General features: G+C 54.8%; 1 protein-coding gene and 1 long non-coding RNA gene across 6 annotated transcripts in view; one reads left to right on the plus strand and one right to left on the minus strand.

Moving 5' to 3' along the window:
- The window catches only part of IQSEC1 (IQ motif and Sec7 domain ArfGEF 1), a 508671-nt gene that overhangs the window by 128688 nt on the left and 363064 nt on the right, over positions 1-16919 (minus strand). The gene's annotated exons all lie outside the window — the stretch shown is intronic.
- On the plus strand, positions 9038-10126 carry LOC147583457 (uncharacterized). The gene is made up of 2 exons (XR_015248221.1): positions 9038-9260; positions 9722-10126. It is a non-coding gene; the product is annotated as an uncharacterized LOC147583457 (long non-coding RNA).

The raw sequence follows: 16919 nt of genomic DNA on the forward strand, positions 1-16919 counted from the left end.
TCTGGATCTCCGTGCAGCCTCCCCAGTGCTCTGCCTGCCTTCGGCCCGCCTCCCACTGTCCATCATCAGGTTCCTTCTAACACCCGACATCCTCCCTGCCGCTGGCCGTGGCCTCCTCCTGGCCAAACCACAGCTGGGCAGGCAAGACCCCTTGCCATCTGCCACCCACATGGAGCTTGCTGAGCCCCACAAGTGGTCCAGCCACACCCCAGCCCTCTTGGCTCCAAGCCTACCCACTCTGGACAGGAGCTCTGCATACCTGGGCCCGCTCTGCTCCAAATGCCCTGCAGACGGGACTGTCTACTTTGCTCTGGGCCCATGGATTGAATCACCAGGCTCCCACGCCCTCTGTTACCTGTTGGCTGTGGCCAGTGGGAGACCCTGGCAGGAGGGCAGGAGGCAGAGGAGCGGGGGTGTGGTCAGGGCACTCACTGCCCCTCTGCGGCCACAGTGCCTGGCAGGTGGCCCTTTCCACACAGCTCTCTCTCTCTCTCTCTTTCCCCTGCTGCACGTAACTACTCTCTCTCCCCACTCTCAGGGCCTGGGTTGTAAGGCCTCCCCACCACTGCACGCGGCCCCACTGTGGCCGGCATTGCACGCACACACTTCTGGTGAACCCTCCATATACGTTGGAAAGTGGCCCTTCCAAGGCCATCACCTCTAGGTGTTCCTTCATCCAGTCAACACGTCTTGACTGCCTCATTGTGCGGGATGCCACTCGAGGACCCGGCGAGGAAGACCGTGAAGCCAAGCAGGGCTGATGTCTGGTGTGGGAGGAACAACCAGCACGAAGCACATAAATGAACCCGATAAGCCTTCCGGGGCTCCCGCCTCTTCCGCCCCACATCCTCTCCAGTCCCTGAGCCTGGGCTACAGCCAGTCTTTACCTTGCATGGACATCGCCTGTGTCTGCCTCCCTTTCCCTCCCTGCTCTGGGAGCCCGTGGGAGGCGGGGCAAATACCCACAGAGCTTAGCTCTTTGCGCACCTCCCCACATCCTGAGTGATGGCACTCATTATCATCTGCCTCTTTTACAAATTAACACACCGAGGTTCAGATGCCTTGTCCAGAGTAACCTCTAAGCCCAGCTCCGCCCATCCAACTCCGAAGCCAGAGCTCTTTCTCCTGCCTCAAGCTGAAAGCAAAATGAATCACCCATCATGTATATTGAGAGACTTCCCGTGGTGCCCAGAGCAGGGCCAGGCGTGAGGCAGGCACTCGACGCGTGCCAAGTTGGCTGAATGTTGAAACCCTTAACCTTCCTGCCTCTTAAGCGGTGTTTGTCTTACGAAGAGGATGCACAGGGATGCCCCTATTTTTCAGATGGGAAAATGGAGGCCCGAGGTGGTTAAGAGCCTTGGCTCACGGGCGATCACTGCTGGGCTCCCAAGCCCCTGGGCATCTGGCTGACCTGACTCCTGCCACCTTGTCTCAGGCCCAGGAGGCCACTAATGGCTGAGGGTGCAGGCAGAGCAGGCCACCGACTCAGGTCAGGTGTTGAGGAAGAAGCCAGAGAAAGAGCTTTGCCCCACCCATCTTGGGGAGCATGAGGCACATTGTGTCCAAGGCCCCCGACTGGGTGCGCAGGGTCTCACTTGGCTTGTGGTGCAGACGGGAGACTCTGGGGGGCAATGACAGAAGCAAGGATCAGGGAGCAGCTGGTGCCTGGACCCGGGGGGTGGCCCAGATGGTGGGGACAAGTAACTGAAACGTTCTCAAAGCAGAGAGCCAGTAGGGATTGCTGATGGATACAATAAGGGGTGAGACAGGAAGTCCAGCCAGAGATGATGCCTGGGTTTCTGGCCTGAGCAACTGGACTATTGGAGGTTCCACGGACGGCGATGGGGACATGGGGACGGCTTGTGGGAAGAGGTGGGGAGGATGGTCAGGTGGGACGGAGGGGTGGGAACCACGCAGTCTAAACAGACAACTGTTGCTCTGTAGGAATGAGGGCTCTGTTTTCTCAGAAGTCAGAAATCCAGATTTTTCCCTGAAAGCTCTCGGTTTTTACACGTCTGCAATAAAGTCAAACTTAAAATGCCCTGTTAGGGCTAATTCCATGCAGGCCAAATAAAGTCCATTTGTGGGTGTCTGGCTCGTGGGTCACCGCCTCTTGAACTCTCAAGAGTCCCTTCTCACCCGCCAAGGCTCTCTGAGCTGCCATGTCCTACCGGAAGCTGCCATGACTGGTCCAGCTCCAGAGATGCCTGTGGCTCCTCACAGCCCTGATGCCAGGGAAAAAGCCAGACTGGGAGTGACCCGAGGGTGGACATGGGATTTGCTCATCAGTGTCTCAGGCCCTGGCAGACAATTTGGCCCTGAGAAGGAGTTCATAAAAGAGTATGTGCTGAATGAAGGAAGAGCTCTTTCACTTGACCTGTCTGCCTTTTTATTTTGTAACAATGTAAGTGAGGAAACTGAGGCCCAGAGAAAGGATATGGCCTGCCTTGGGTGAGGTCTGGGGCCAGGACCTGCTCACCATCCAGCCTCTGTGTGTCACCTGCCCCTGAGACTGGGTGGGGGCAGGAAGTACAAAGACGGCACCACGAGCTTATCGAGTTTTGCCAGTGGAGGGAAAGCCAGGACCCTGGGAAGCTCCTAAGTGTCGGGGTGGGTGGGGGGAGACTGTTCCAGGGACGTGCCTGCTGTGGCGGATGCCCGCTGGGATCTGGGCAGAGCCAGACCTCAGGGCTAGGACTGGATGCCGCTGCAGGCAGCCTGGCTGTGGGACAGGTGGAGCCCCAAGGGGCGGCGTCTGACATCAGCCATCAGTCACACCGACAGCCAGTCCTCCTGGCTTCTCTCTTCTGGGACTTCTGACTCCGTTCTCTCTGGGCCCTGGCGAAGGCAGATAGTACCGGGGCCTTCAGGGTTGGTGCCCTGATCTGCCACGTAGGGAAATCAGACAGTTGAAACGAGGGAGGTCCAACTCCCATTCCCTAATGTTGGAGATGGAGAAACGGAGTCACGGAGGGGTTAAGTGACTTACTTAAGATCACACAGCTGGGGAGCAGAAGATCTGGGACTCTGAACAGGGGTCCTGACTAAGACCTGTATCCTGTCCACACCACTGAGTTGCACTGGCCGGGGGGGTCTTTATAAACCATTCCTGATACCTGCCCGGCCCCCAATGCCACAGTGTCTTCATCTGCAAAACGGGGACAGAACAAAACCTGCCTCGGGGGTGTTTTGTGAATAGCAAGTGCATCCAAGGAGCCGATGCTGTGTGATCATGCTTTGAGAAGTTCACGAAGGATCATGAACAGAAAGCAATGCTCTCTGGAGCTTCTGGTCTCTCAAGTCGCTGGGTGTGACAACCACCAAAACCTCCAGGGAGAGACATCTCGCTGTCATCTAATAACAATAACACTGGCAGTTATCGAGGGCTTACTGTAGCCAGTGCCCTACATGTGATTACCTCACTGAATCCTTAAGCCCCTCCTTGAGGTAGGTACCGTTATTACCTCGTCTATAGAGTGGAGAAACTAAGGCACCGAGAGGCTGACCAGCATGCCCGGGGTTACACAAATAGGAAATGGCAGAGCAAGGATTTGGGCCCAAGCACTTTTGCTCCAAAGCACACATTATAGCCACCAGGCAACAAAACTTTCCTCCTCCGGTATGGAAGTCCTCCTCTATGCCTAACCTAAATCCCACTTGCTGCTGGCTGGGCCCAGCCCCTAGCTCCTCCTCGGGCAAAGGAGAAAAGCTGTTCCCTTGGATGCCCATCATGTGCTGAAAGGCCTAACATCTGTGGCCCCTGGCTCCTAGCTTCCTGGATCTTGGCGTGCAGGTCAAGAGACTCCAAATAGGAAATCTCCCCTTGACTGACTGTGCCCACACACGAAGCTCCTTCAAAGAGAACTGATGAGGACTGCACCACCCTGGGCCAGGACCCCACCTCCTCAGTGGCCTCCCTGCTTCCTTTTTCATCAGCTGCCTCAGGGCTGTTCCCAATACCGCAGCCCTACCCTGTCCGGGTCATCCCCCTGGCTGAGTCCCCTCCGTTTCCTTCCTCTGTTCACAGGCAGTTCCCAGCTCCACTGTCACCCCACCCTTACGCTGCAGACTCTCTCTGTGGACATGCTGATAGTTCATTTAATGCATGAATGAATTATGCTCAGGTCATGATCTCGTGGTCTGTGGGTTCGAGCCCGGCGTCGGGCTCTGTGCCGACAGCTCAGAGCCTGAAGCCTGCTTTGGAGTCTGTGTCTCCCTCTCTCTCTGCCCCTAACCCACTCACATTCTGTCTGCCTCTCTCAAAAATAAATAAACGTTAAAAAAAAAGTTTTAAAAACAATGCACGAGAAAACCAAACTAACTGGCTTTCACTACTGAATACATTTATTTTAAAAGGAAACTTTATATCACTCCCCCAAATGGAAAACTCATATCACTTGCTGAAGTAGAGGTTACCATGAAAACAAGACAATGTTATTCAATTTCAGGCAGATACTGTTTCCTGCCGAAGGCGCTGGGCTTAAAATCTGCCCCGTCTTTGTTCTGAAGAAGCCAGGAGAGAGAAGTGAACCCACTCTCCTTGTGGGCCCACTGTCTGGGGACAGTGTCCTGACAGGTCAGGTGCACGAAACACATTTTCTTCTGCTCTTTCCTCCTTCGGGGACGGAGCAGTGAGGGGCCCGGCAATCCCGGCAGCAGAGAGGATCTCAGCTGGGGGACACTGAGACGGTGCAGCAGCCTGCGGCTTTCTGCATCACACAGTCCAAAAGCTTTAGAGCTGGGGTCAAGATGAAGAAATGGAAGGCCAGAGTCGGGTGGGACACTGCCCAAGGTCACTTGGCAAGTCTGAGGGGGAAACCAGGAAGGACAAGACTCGGGGTTTTTTGACCTGCAGCCCTACTGGGTGCCAGGCACAGAGGATGGAGGGGGGCGCGGGGCAGGGACAAGACAGAGTTCCATAGAGCAGACATTTGGAGGGAGGGGGCAGAAGAGACAACCATTAGGCAAATGGTACGATAATTTCTGATGCTGGTGAGGGCGATCAAACAAAACTGGCGGACGTGAAAGATGACAAGTAGGACAGGGTGGTGCTGTGCCAGACAGGGTGATCAGGGAGGCCCTCTCTGAGGAGGTGGCATTCCAGCTGAGACCTGAAGGTCTAGGACGGAGGCAGAGGAGAAATCTGGGGTCAGGAGGCTGCAGAAGGAGAGCCTGAGCAGTGAACTAGCTCCCAGTCACCCCTGACACTATTTTTAAAAGTATCTTGAGTTAATTTCAGCCTTACAGGAAAGTTGGGGGAAGAGTACAAAGAACCCTTTGTATCCTTCACCCAGATTCCCCACACGTTCACACTGTACCCAATTTGCTTTATCATATTGTCTTTCTTTCTTCCCCCCCCCCGCCCCACACTTCCACACGTACAAGCACACCCACACCCACTCACACACACGTACTTTTTTTTCCCCAGAATTCTTTGAGAGTAAGTTGCCCACCTCAAGCCCCCACTACTCCAGAGTGTCTGCCCTAAAACAAGGACGTTCTCTGACACAATCACAGTACGGTTTTCAAAGTCAGGACATCAACATTGATTCAATACTATTATCTAATCCTCGAATCTTATTCAGAGTTGCCAACTGACCTAACGATGTCCTCTATGGAGAAACAATCCCTAATTCTTTTTTTTTTTTTTTTAATGTTTATTTATTTTTGAAAGGGAGAGCATGAGCAGGGCAGGGGCAGAGGGAGAGGGGGACAGAGGATCCAGAGCAGGCTCCACGCTGGCAGCAGTGAGCCCGATGTGGGGTTGGAACCCATGAACTGTGAGATCATGACTTGAGCTAAAGTCAGATACTCAACTGACTGAGCCACCCAGGCGCCCCTCCAATCCCTCATTCTTAAGCCTCCTTTACACATATCCAGAGGGAAACGCAGTCTCGGGATGGCCTTCCGGGGAGAACACCCTGCCTGACCCTTTAAAGTGGACAACGCAGCATGTGGACAGCTGGCTCAGGGCCAGCTACAGCACAGGGCAGAGCCACATCAGAGCCCCCTGTGAAGGGAAAAATGTGCACCCCTACATACACTTACCCAAAGAACATGCTGTATCTTGAACAAAGTGAAAAGGTTGATAAGGCTTTAAAATAATAATAATAATAATAATAATAATAAAAGCACATATACACAGCCTCAGGGTTCTCTGTCTATTTGCACATCACTGCCAACCCTCACAAACCTGGCCTGCGGGGGACACCGGGCTGCAGCCCCTGTAGAAATGACCATTCCCATGGCCCAGTGATGCAGCACCGTAAATCAAACAGCAGCCTATTTTGGGTACGATTTTGACATTTGATTTGCTTGATTGCTGAGGGTTGTCTGGTGCCTGCTTCCACCCTGTGCCCGCGGGGAGGGCCTCACTGGCCTCACCCCATTGTGCGTGACAGTCTCATGGTAAGCCTGGGGAGGGACCCTTGGGCCCACTTCACAGATGAAAACAGAGAGGTTCGCTATAACAAAGTATCACGGACTAGAGAGCTTAAACAACAGAAATGATTTTTTTTTTTTTTTCTGTTCTGGAGGCTAGAGGTCTGAGATCTAGGTGTCCACAGGGTTGGGTTGGTTTCCTCCGAGGCCTCTCTCCTTGGTGGATAGATGGCCTCTTCTCCCTGTGTCCTCACGCCGTGAATCATTCAGGGTCGTCCAGAGGGAGAGAACCAACGGGATGTACGTGTCTGTGTACACGCACACGTACACATACACATTTATTTATCATAAACGATTAGGAAGGCCGGCAAGTCCCGAGGTCGGCAGCTGGCAAGCTGGAGACCCAGAACGCTGATGGTGAGTTTCAGTCCAAATGCTGGGAGGCTCGGGACCCAGGAAGAGCCGAGGTGTTGGCGGGAGTCTAGAGGCAGGGCTCAAGGGCAGGCAGGCAGGGGGAGTTTGTGCTCTACTCAGGCCTTCAACTGATTGGACGAGGCCCACCCACGCTGGGGAGGGCAATCTGCTTTGCTCAGTCTATTGATTCAAATGTTCATCTCATCCAGAAACACTGTCACAGATACATTCAGAAGGATGTTTAGCCAAAGATGTGGACACCCCTCACCCTGTCAAGGTGACACACAAAGTTAATCATCAGACATGGTCTTCCCTCTGTGCATGTCTGTGCCCTAATCCGTTTCTTTTTAATGTTTATTTATTTTTGAGACAGAGAGAGAGAGAGAGCGAGTATGAGCAGGGGAGGGGCAGAGCGAGAGGGAGACACAGAATCCCAAGCAGGCTCCAGGCTCTGAGCTGTCAGCACAGAACCCGATGGGGGCTCGAACCCATGAACTGTGAAATCATGACTGGAGCTGAAGTCGGATGCTCAACCAACTGAGCCACCCAGGCACCCCTTCTTTTTTTTTTTTTAAGTTTTATTTATTTAAGTAGTCTCTACACATGGGGCTCAAACTCACAACCCTGAGATTAAGAGTTGCACCCTCCTCCAAATGAGCCAGCCAGGCACCCCTGCCCTAATATCTTCTTAAAAGGACATTGGATGAGGGCCATCTTAATGATTTCATTTTAACTTAATGGCCCTTTTAAAGACTGTATCTCCAATGCAGTCCCATTCTGAGTTACTGGGGTTAGGACTTCAACATATAAACTCAGGGTGGGGGGCACAACTGACCCTATAACAGGCCCTGACTGGAGAAGGGACCCAGCTTATAAGCTTTGGGGCCCAGCTCTTTCCTCCTGTGAGTTGCCTGGGCATCTGGGGCCCCTCATGTTGGCATGCCCTTCCCCACACAGGCTGACCCATCCATCCAATGGCTGCCAAGACAGGGCTGAGGTGCAGACAATCACTCAGTCTGGATAATCTCACGTGCAAAGTCCAGCAATTGCCAAGACAAAAGTGGTTGTTGGGGAGAGCCAGTATTTTCTCCCCCGCCCTCCGGCCACCAGAGGGATCTTGCTAAGACACAAGGCTGCCAGGAGACCTCAAGCGTGAAAGACTGGAGCCCTGAAGCCTGCTTCCAGCACCCTCTAGATGCACCTGGCGAGGACAGGTGGATGGAGGCAGGCGGCCTCATCCCAGTCTCCCTGAACTTGAGCTAGGTTCAGCTCTGGCTCCCGGATCCTCAAGCCTTCCCTGACTATTCCGCTGAAGCCCAGCTTCTCCAGGCCCCTGACAATTTGGTGACACCGAGCCTCTGGTGTATACGTCACCATGCCTTGCTCTGGTCCAGCAGTGCCTGAACGGGGAGGCCACACTCATGGGGAACACGGGCCATTTCGCACCCCACGACTCCTTCCTAACAGCCCTCCCGTATAGCCCAGGGCCCGGCCTCTCCCACGCAGAGTGTAGTGCTGGTGGGGGTGGGGGCCAAGGGGTCCCTGGAGGCTCCTTCCTACAGATAGTCCCCCCAGCCTCAGCACAACGAGGGGCAGGAAATGGCCCGCGCTGGACCCGTCAGACTCGTGCCCCAGACTTTACTTCCTGAGTGGAGACACACGGCTGTGGGCTCCATGGATGCAGGCAGCCTTCTTCACAGCTGGGCGGCTCTCCAGGGGGCACAGCGGTCCTGCTCGGGGGCCCAGCCCACTCCCCCAGCTTCCTCTGATCCTCTCAACCCCCCCGGGAGCGGCACCGAGGTTCCCTTTCGCTCCCACGGGTTGGCCACGGGCGATTTCTGTGGCTCGCCACCGGAGACCAGCGGATCCAATGCTCACGCACCACCTCGCTCACATCCTTTCCACACCTGTCTGCCGCGGGCACTGACCACCCCGTGGCAATGGGAAAGTCCTCCTTGTCCCTCAAGACCTGTCTCAGCTGCACAAGAACCTTCCCAGCTTTTCCCAGCTGATGTGATCACTCCCGAATAATAACGACACATTCTTCAAACTTACTTCATTACTAAAAAGAAGATCTGTGATGTGTCAAGCTCCAACTGCGTCCCAGGTGTTCTTCCTAAGCCCGTTTCGGCTCAGGACAGAAGTATCTTGGTCGGTCACCGGGGTGGACACTACCTCCCAGGATGGCCCCATAGCTGGGCCAGACCTTGCAACTCCTGGTCAGGACAAGGGGCGTAAGTCGCACCCCCCTTGGCTGTGGGAAGGACTCTGTGATGCCCCAGGGAACGGACCGCAACGGAAGTGATGCCGCATGCCTTCTGAGGTCATGAAAGGTGACACATCTCCTACGTGGCTCTCTCTAGGAAAGCTAACTCTGGGGGCGTAGCCACCATGTGTGAGGAGCCCAGGACACATGCGGGGGGCCCGTAAGGGTGTTTCAGCCAACAGCCAGCAGCAACTGCCAGGTGAGCGACCGGGTGAGCGGGCGGGTGAGCGGGGCTCCTGAGAAGTCCCGCCTCCAGTCTTCAAGAAACACCGTCTGATGGGCGTAGAACAGGGCCCACCCAAAGACCAGACCCACGGGAAGGACAAATACGGTCACTGTTTCAAGTCCTCACGTTCTGGGGTAATTTGCTAGGCAGCCACAACTAGTGGAACAGTTGCACGGAGGCAAGAGGCTTTAAACAACGCAGAGAGGGAGTGGGGCAGGGCAGCCTCGTGGGGTCCATCGTTTGGGCTGGACTGACCACATTCTGTCACCTTAGGTAGGGCACTTAGCCTCTCGTCATCAGACATATGGGGAAAATAACAGTTATCTATGTCATAAGGCTGTTGGGAGGACGAATGGAGACAGGGCATGAAAAGCATTTAGCACCTGTAAATGCCCAGTGAAAGTAAGGAATAATAGTAATGATTATTCTCAAAGGGACCAGCCAGATCAGATTCCCGGTCAGCCTGACGGCAGAGCCTGCCCTGTCCCCTCAAGTCACAGAGCATACAGGGTCTCACTGCCAAGTTTCTCCTCAACAGACCGAACCTCACCAGCCACGGGCTGAGGCCTGGGACTTGGGTGTGCGGTGGGGGCACCCTGTGCCCTCTGAGCGGCCCCAGAAGTCCTGCCTGTCCAGTTCCCGGGGCTGCATGCTTGAAGCTGTCAGCCCGCTAAGTTCGCTCACTGTGGCCAAGGCTTAGGGAGCTCTCTCCAAAGTGAGTTTCTTCACGCTGTGGTTTTGGCACACCTGGCCTTTGGTTATTTCCAACAGAGGTGGTCAGTGAAACCTGCCCATCAGGAAACAAGTTGATAAATGGTATCATCTGAACTAGTCCTACATTTGTTTGTTGTTGAAAAATTTTTTCAACGTTTATTTATTATTTTCGTGAAAGAGAGAGAGAGAGAGAGAGCGCATGAGTGGGGAGGGGCAGAGAGAGAGAGACAGAGACAGAGACAGAGACAGAGACAGAGACAGAAGATCCCAAGCAGACTTCACGCTGTCAGCGCAGAGCCCGATGCGGGACTCGAACACACACACCGTGAGATCATGACCTGAGCTGAAGTTGGACAGTTAACTGAGCCACCCAGGCGCTCCGTCCTGGTGCTACATTTGTAACTAAACAGTCACACTCTGCTCAGAGGTGAGGTTACAGAGTCAGTCCGGGGGCAAGTGAACATGCAGAGTTACAATTACTCTGGAAAATTCCTTACTATGGGGGACCCGGGACTACACAGATCGAGGCAGCCAGTCATGCGTGTCTCACCCTCCCCTTCAGGACGTCCCACATCATGTACACGGCTCTCCGCTTCTCCTCTCTGTCTCCTTCTCTCCTTTTGACACCAAAAATAGCATTTGGCTTTTAATACCGAGTGAAGGCAAGCATGTGGAGACACGGGGACTCTCACCCACTGCTGGTGAGGATGCCCGCTGTGAAACCACCTTGGAAAGCACTTTCACAAAGCTCAGTGACGGTTGAGACACTCACGTACTGCCCTGGTTACAAACCCTGCAGAAACTCTGCAAACGGGAGCAAGGAGTTACGCACGAGAGTGTTCACCACAGCCCTGCCTGTAACATCAAAACACAGGAAACCACCTGAATACCTTAAAACAGCAGAACAGATCATTGCACAAGGCATATTTCTACAACGGAATACCACACATCAGTGAAAACGAGTGAATGAGAATTATACGTAGCAGCATGGATGAATCTCACCAATAAACATTGAGTGAAAACAGCAAGTCACATCTTGAAGAGATATCTGTACACCCACGTGCATAGTCCTATTACTCACAGTAGCCAAAAGGTGGAAGGAACCCAAGTGTCCACTGAGGAATGGACAAAGTGTGGTCAATCCATACAGTGGAGTATTGTCCAGCCTTAAAAAGGAAAGAAATTCCGAGACACGCTACAACGTGGATGAACCTCGAGGATACTGTGCTAAGGGAAATAAGCCAGTCACAAAAGGACAAACGTTGTATGATACCACGTACATGAGGCCCCGGAGTGGTCAAATTCAGAGACAGAAAGTAGGATGGGGTTTGCGGGGTCTGAGGGAGGAGGGAACGGGGGGCTCGTGTTTAGTGGGGACAGAGTTTTGGGAGGGGCTGCAAGATGAAAAGAATCCTGGAGATGGATGGTGATGATGTGTGTGCAGCAAAATGTGAATGTACTTCATGCCACTGAACTGGACACTTAAAAATGGCTAAGGTGGGGGCGCCTGGTCATGATCTCGCGGTCTGTGAGTTCAAGCCCCGCGTCGGGCTCTGTGCTGACAGCTCAGAGCCTGGAGCCTGTTTCGGATTCTGTGTCTCCCTCTCTCTGACCCTCCCCCGTTCATGCTCTGTCTCCCTCTGTCTCAAAAACAAATAAACGTTAAAAAAAATAAAAAATAAAAAAACCCGGCTAAGGTGGTCAATTTTAAGTTATGTGTACTTTACTACAATTAAAAAAAATGTTAAAGCGAGGTGCAGATTGCATCATGTACCTGGGGTTTAAAAACATGTACAACAGCCTTTTGTGTGGACAAAGTTATAAGAATGTGCATAGGAAATGTACAGATGAAATGGGGGGGGGGTGTTGCTCTGCTTAGATTTAGCTCCAGGGGGAGCGGGGGTGGGATGGGATTTGAGGGAGGTCCACAGGGGCCACATCGGTGACAATTTGTCTCTGAAGGCAGGAGGTGGGTATACTACTCTCTATATTCTCGGCACCTATTTCATTAATAAGAAAGAGTACCCTGAGGTCTGCTGGGCTCTGGTGACTGGGGAGAGGGCTGTGTCCTCCCACAATGGCTGCTTGGCCAAAGCTGAAGGGTCCGCGGGGTCCCCATCCACCCAGGCGGCATGCAGAAGTCCCTAGGAACATTCTTTCATTCTCTGGTTGAAATACGCAGCTCCGCCCCTCCCCCAGCCCCAGCCTCTGGCAGAGCTCCAGGATTATTTTACATTAATTTAAGATCCCTAATGAAGAATAATTAACAGCTTCAAGGGAGCCTGGCACACCCTGTGTTTAGAAGTGGTTAATTATGCATTGTCTGCAAAACATCCTTTTCATACTCTTAAGTTTTGGGTCGCTGTTTTAAACAACGGAATATGGCATCAGGAAAAAAGCCAAGTGGTTCCATTTGCAAAGCCTTCCTGGGGCAAGGACAGCCCCCATTTCCCACGCCCCTACTAAGCGCGGCGTGGTAAGCGTTTTCCTGGAGTTGACCCCGTCAGCCCCTCCAGGGGCAGTGAGAGGTGGGCTGGCACGCGTCCCACCTTGCACAGGGGCAGGCTTGCAGGGAAAGGGACTCTCTGAGCCCTCTGCTGGGATGAGGCCGGACCATAAAGCCAAGTTCGTATCTACCTGACTGACGTGTCACCTTTATTTATGGTCACTGATAGAAGACTGACCCGGCCCTGAGCTTCTCATTTGCTGGGGTGCATAGTTGGGACTCCTCAGCTGGCAGTGGGTAACCTCCACAGCTGGGCCGCCTGGTGAAATCCTGATGGTCCCACTGACAGGTCGTGTGACTCTGGGCAAACTACTTCTCCTTCCTGTGCCTCAGTTTCCCTCAGCGGGAAAATGGGATAATCGTGTCTGCCTCTTCATTGGGTTGCTGCAGAGTTGGGGCTTAGAACCGGGCCTCACATGTAGCAGGTACTCAGTGAGTCTCAGTATTATGGTCACCTACTCTGCCTTCCTTTTTAGGCTCATTCCCTTATATGTATCCTACCCTTCAGCCTCTCCTTTGGCCATTTCTGAACCATGCCAGGCTCGGTCCTACCTCCTTATGTTTAAACTGTGCTCTCTGCCCTTCCCTGTCTGGAAAAATCCCACTTCTACGATCAGCTCAGATGCCACCTCCTGCAGGAAGCCTTCCTTGATTTCTCCCAGATACCCTCCCTCATGCTCCTAGTATCTTTGTGCCACCTTGATCTCCCATCCTTAATTTTCATGGCTTGTTTAGTGGGTCTGTTTCCCCCTTGGAGGCTGGGAGCTCCTTGAGGCCCATGTCCCAATTGTCTCTGGGCTGCAGTAGGGGCTTGGGAAAAGAGCCCCAACTCTGTATCTATTCCTCCCACGGCGGGCAGGGGCCAAGAGGTCTCTCACCAGCTCCCCCTGGAGGCTGAGCCATGCCCCTCACAAAGAGCATGCGACCCCCAGAGGTGACTCTCAATGTGTCATTCCTTCCCTACACTCGTCATGGGGTCCTCACTGTGTGCAGCACAGAGCCCACCCCCTGGTCCCGGACTCGAATCCTAGATACCCTCTCCTAGCTCCATGGTCTTTTGCTGCCACCTGAAGACATCTGCCCTTTGAAAAGTTCTGGGTTTTTTTCCACGTGCTTTTCCCTCTGCCTACAACACCAACCTTCTCCTTCTCGGCCCTGCCAGCTTCTCCAGACACTTCCCTGCCCGCTCAGCTGTCACCTCCTCTGTGGAGCCCCCACACCCTGGTCCTCTGTCCATGACAACTCCTCCCTCGTCCAGCTGAGCCCCTGTGGGCCGGGGCTGTGCCTCAGTCATCCCTCTCACTCCAAGACCCCGGTGTGCTGCAAGGCCTCAAGCTGTGAGTACTCCGGAGAGATCGTCTTGGGACAAGAGAGACCTTAGTTCCAAATACTGTGGCCCCGCTGACTTGGCTACCTGCCCTTCATTCTCCCTTGGCTCACCTGCTCAAAGCGGGGGCTTAATGCCTCTTTTGCAGAAGGGGTGAGGGTTTAACGATCAGGTAAAGTGCCCCGCCCTCAGCAGTCAATAACCAACAGCCAGAATACGCCAGGTGCCCCAAGGCTCTAACAACAAACTCCCCAAAGTGGGGGGTGAAGACTCATCCACCTGCACAGCGTGCACATCCCACCTGGTGTGGCCTTCCGCTCAGATGTGGCCGTGCTAATCAGATGCAGGACAGGCCTCTGTCGCTGGCACCCGCCCAAGAGTAGGGACTTCCTTTCTGAGGCTGCCGTGAGACCCTCAGTGCCCGCCCCCTTTGCAGAAAGCCCCTGGAAGAGAAAAGAAAAGCTCCCACACTTTCCCAGAACTGCTCGCATGCTAATGCCCATGGAATTCACAGAGTGTGAAATCAGGAAAAACTAATTCCCTCAGAATAGCTGGTATTCTGATTCCCTCCTCCCAGATCTTTCAAGGCGACCACGGGGATGGCTCCACGATGCCCCTCCTGCTGGCCTAGGCACCGGCGTTTCTCGGCCAAGGGGTGCGAGCGGACAGAACACACGTGCAGACCATATTGTCAGGTTTGTTAACATTTGAACGCATGGTGTTGGCAGCCTGCATCATTTCAGGGAGCAGTCCCCAAATGCCGCTGTTATCAGTTCCAAATACCTAAAGATGGGGAAACCGGGGCTCAGCAAGGGAAAGCAGCCTGCCCAAAGTCACACGGCAAGGGAAGGGACTTGAAGTCTGGTCTCCTGACCTCCAGACCAGGGATCCCCCATTCAGCCTCCCCAAACAGTTCTCAAATTCCTGCTTGGTATCCAGGTAGTCATGCCTGTTAATCAGATGAGCCACCCATTAGGCTGGAGGGAATGTACCCTGGCAGGGCCAGGCTGCCCTCCTGTGGGGTCACACCTGCCCAGGATCAAGTCCACTCCAGGGAGGACCCCAACAGCAAGAAACAATGAAAGCAGCATTTGGCCACAGAACACTCTGGGGTGACCACTTCCCTGCAGAAAGCTTACCGGTTTCAGGGCCGGAGGGAGAGGAGGGGACAATCACGCCAAGTTAGTTGCAAAGTGACCCACAGCACAGGCCGCCGCCGTTCTTGGCCAGTGGCAAGGACCCTGGGCCGACCTGGGAAGGCCCTCCAGTGGGCAGGCCAGGGTGTGGGGGGGACTTTACCTCACAGCCCTCTGCCCTATGGCAGAGGTCCTCCCCAGACCGTCCACATACCTTTTATAGACTCCATGCAGCGGCTGCAGGCACAGGAACTGCCAGTAATCCAGGCAAAAGGCCTTGAACTTGAGCATTTTCACCTTTCAGTCTCCAGCCGGACCACTGTGGCTCCTCCACCGGGGTTGGAGAGGGTTTGGGGGTGGTTGGGGGACTGGCCACGCAGGCCCACCCTGGTCCCACCGCAGCCCCCACTCACATGGCCCGGCCCTGCCCAGCCCGCTCCTAGAGCACACGCCTCCAATACAAAGAGCAGCGCGCACAAAAGCCTAGCAACTCGTTGGTGCGGCTCACCCGGCCAGTCTTAGATTGCTGCTGTCTCTGGCGGCTGGTTCTTCTTGGGGCTCCTCTGCGGGTCCCCAGGGCACGCTGAGGCAGCCCTGGCTGTGCCCAGCTGCAGGGGCCCCTGGACTGTCATCCTGGGGGGCCTGGATGCTGGGGGCTCCTGATGGCCGTTCCCCAAGCCCCTTCTTCCAGCCAGGCCCCGGACACTTGGCGGCCGTGCCTGCACCTGGCCGGGCAGTCGGCCACCCGCCTGCCTGGCCCAGAGTGGCTCAGGCCCCAAAGACCCGGGCGTGAGGCAAGGAGGGGGCGAAATGACAGACAAACGCTGACCTTGACACCCAGATCAATTACGTTTGGTGGAATCCTGGTCCGGCCCGAGTGAGCGAGAACTCACCACATAGCCACATGGTGTGGGTGGGAGCAGCTTGGCTCTGAAAGGCAGGCGGAGAAAGACTGACAGGGCCGCCAGGAGCGGTTGCCCGGGCGACAGGGACACATTGATAAAATCTAAAATGGAACCTCGATGACAGCTGCTCATTGGCTGCCGGGAGGGGAACTCCTGTAGCTAGTGAGGGAGGGAGGGAGAAGAGCTGCTGGGCTGGGCTGAGGGGCTGAGGCCAGCCAGGGGCTGTTGGGCAGGAACGGGGTGGGGGGATGCGGGGGGGGGGGGGACAGGCAGAGTGGGTGGCTCGGTGGCCTCAGGACCTGGCAGTCACAGGCAATGGAGCAGAACCACCAGCCGGGCCTCTCTCTCCATCCCTGCCCGTGGGTCCTGGTTCTGCTCTGACCGCTTTAGGGACCATTCCCTATACACCAGCCACAGGGACCTTCGTGTCATTTGGCCACACCCTCATGTGGCCCCACGCTGCTCTCAGAATAAAGGCCAAACTCCCGACTGGTGACCGGCTCCTGCTGATGGACTGACAGACCATACCATCTGACCTCCCTGAGGCTCCCGACTCCTAGACACCTGGCCCCCTTCGCACCCCCTGACCCACCACCCCCTTCAGGTCTTCTGTGCAGGGCTTTCTGCTGGGGGTGCCCCCTCCCCCAGGGCAGAGACTCATCATCCAACAGGTATCACCTCCAACACCTCCTCAGAGCCTTCTCTGACCATCCGAGCCTCCTTCACCCTACACCCTGTCTCATTCTCTCCCCTGGACACGCCATCCTCTGAAACGATCCCGTTTATTCACTCGTCTTCTGCCTCTCTGCTGTGGCTACGGCACGAGCATCTCCTGAGCATCTCCCGGGCATGGCCCACGCCCCTCCTTCCACAGCCCATCTCATGGGCCAGCCTCACGCCTCGCCCACCGCTGGCACCCTGTCATCATTAGTTGAAGGAACAAAGGATCTTGGGTAGCAGAAAGGAAGGGTCTGGACCCATAAAGCACAGCACGCTCACACCTCTGCTCCTTCAGGTCCCCGGTTTGCTCAACATCATTTACAA

This window comes from Puma concolor, chromosome A2 (genome assembly GCF_028749965.1).
Source record: "Puma concolor isolate L17-30 chromosome A2, mPumCon1.1.hap2, whole genome shotgun sequence".
In the NCBI taxonomy this organism is placed as follows: domain Eukaryota; kingdom Metazoa; phylum Chordata; class Mammalia; order Carnivora; family Felidae; genus Puma; species Puma concolor.